Here is a 2,046-nt window from a genome sequence, read left to right as displayed (position 1 = left end):
CCAAACTGAAACTCTGTACACATTAAACAATAAATCCCTGTTCCTTCCTCACCTCAGTTCCTGTTAAATTCTATACTACTTTTAGTCTTATTTAGTTTTTCTATTCTACGGACTTTATATCAGCAGAATCATACAATATTTATCCTTCTGTGCCAGGCTTATTTCAGTGAGCATATTTTCACGGTCCATCCATATTACACTGTGTGTTAAAACTTCTTTCCTCCTTATGGCTGAATAATATCTACTGTATGCATATACCATATTTGTTTATCCATTCTTCTGTTGATGGACACTGGGTTGTTTCCCTAATAACTAATGATATTGAACATCTTTTTCTGTGCTAATGGGCCATTTGTATATCTTCCTTGAAGAAATGTCTCCTCTAGTCCTATGTCAATTTTTGAACTGGGTTTTGTTTTTTTTTTTATGAGATCTTTATATATTCTGGATATTAATCTCTTATCAGATATATGATTTGCAAATATTTTCTCCCATTTTGTAGGTTATTTTTCACTTCCTTGATAATAGCCTTTGATATACAAAAGTTCTCGATTTTGATGAAGTACAATTTATCTTTTTTTCCTTTGGTTTCATGTGCTTTTGGTGTCTTTTATCAACTTTTTAATACTGTATGATAAGTAGTACCATTCTTATTTTCATTCTTTTTTTAATCAAGTTTATTGGGGTAACATTGGTTAATACAATCATATAATTTTCAGGTGTACATTATAATTTGACATCTGTATATTCTATTATGTGTTCACCATGGAAAGTCCAGTTTCCTTCAGCTACCATATATTTGATCCCCTTTACCCACTTCATCCTCTTCCTACTCCCTTATATTTGACCTCTTTTACCTTGTATATCTCTCCCCTCCTCCCCTATTCCCTACGCTCTGGTAACCACTAGTCCATTGTCGATGTCCCTGAGCCTGTTTCTTTGTCCTGTTCATTTGTTGCTTTTAGGTTTATATCCCACATATAAGTGATATAATGTGATTTTCAACTTTTTCTGTCTGGCTTATTTTGCTTAGGATGATTATTTTGAGGTTAAGCCATGTTGTTGCAAATGGCAGTATTTCATCTCTTCTTATGGCTGAGTAATATTCCATTGTATATATGTACCACAGATTCTTTAGCCACTCATCTATTGTAGGGCACTTCAGTTGCTTCCATGTCCTGGCCACTGTGAATAATGCTGCTATACTGGTGTGCAAATATCTTTACAGATATGGGTTTTCAAGTCATGGGGTAAATACCCGGTAGTGGGATTGCTGGATCATATGGTAGATCAATTCTTAGTTTTTTGAGGAACCTCCATACTGTTTTCCATAGTGGCTGTACCAATTTGTAGTCTCACCAGCAGTGTATGACAGTTCCTTATTTCCCCACATCATCTTCATTTGTTATTACTTGTCCTATTGATTACAGCCATTCTAACAGGTGTTAGATAGTATCTCATTGTGGTTTTGATTCGCATTTCCCTAATAGCTAGCGATGTTGAGCATCTTTTTCATATATTTGTTGATCATTTGTATGTCCTCTAGGAAGAAGTGTCTGTTCAGGTCCTCTGCCCATTTTTTGATTGGATCATTTGTTTATTTATTGTTATTGAGTCATATGAGTTCTTTGTATATTTTGGATATTAGGCCCTTATTGGAGGCATTGCTTGCAAATATACTTTCTCATTTGAATGGTTGTCTCTTTACCTTGTTGACAGTTTCTTTGCCTGAGTAGAAGCTTTTTAGTTTGATGTAGTCCCATTCGTTTATTTTTGCCTTTACTTCCCTTGCCTTTGAGGTCAAATTCATAAAATATTCTTTAAGTCCAAGGTCCTTGAGTTTTGTTCGTATGTTTTCTTCTTTGCATTATTGTTTCAGGTCTTCTATTCAGATCCTTAATCCATTTTGAGTTAATTTTGGTGTGTAGTGATAGACAACCTTATTTTCATTCATGATATTGGACACTTGTAACTTCATTCTATATTATTGATCAACTTTGTTAATAGTTCATCAATTAGATTTATAAGGAACAAATTTTTGTATTT

General features: G+C 33.9%; 1 long non-coding RNA gene across 1 annotated transcript in view; it reads right to left on the bottom strand.

Moving 5' to 3' along the window:
• Window positions 1–2,046, bottom strand: part of LOC111742839 — a 156,126-nt gene that overhangs the window by 22,488 nt on the left and 131,592 nt on the right. The window lies entirely within an intron of this gene.

Source organism: Pteropus vampyrus, unplaced genomic scaffold (assembly GCF_000151845.1).
Source record: "Pteropus vampyrus isolate Shadow unplaced genomic scaffold, Pvam_2.0 Scaffold102, whole genome shotgun sequence".
Taxonomy (NCBI): Eukaryota; Metazoa; Chordata; class Mammalia; order Chiroptera; family Pteropodidae; genus Pteropus; species Pteropus vampyrus.
This window is presented reverse-complemented; position numbering and strand designations above follow the sequence as displayed.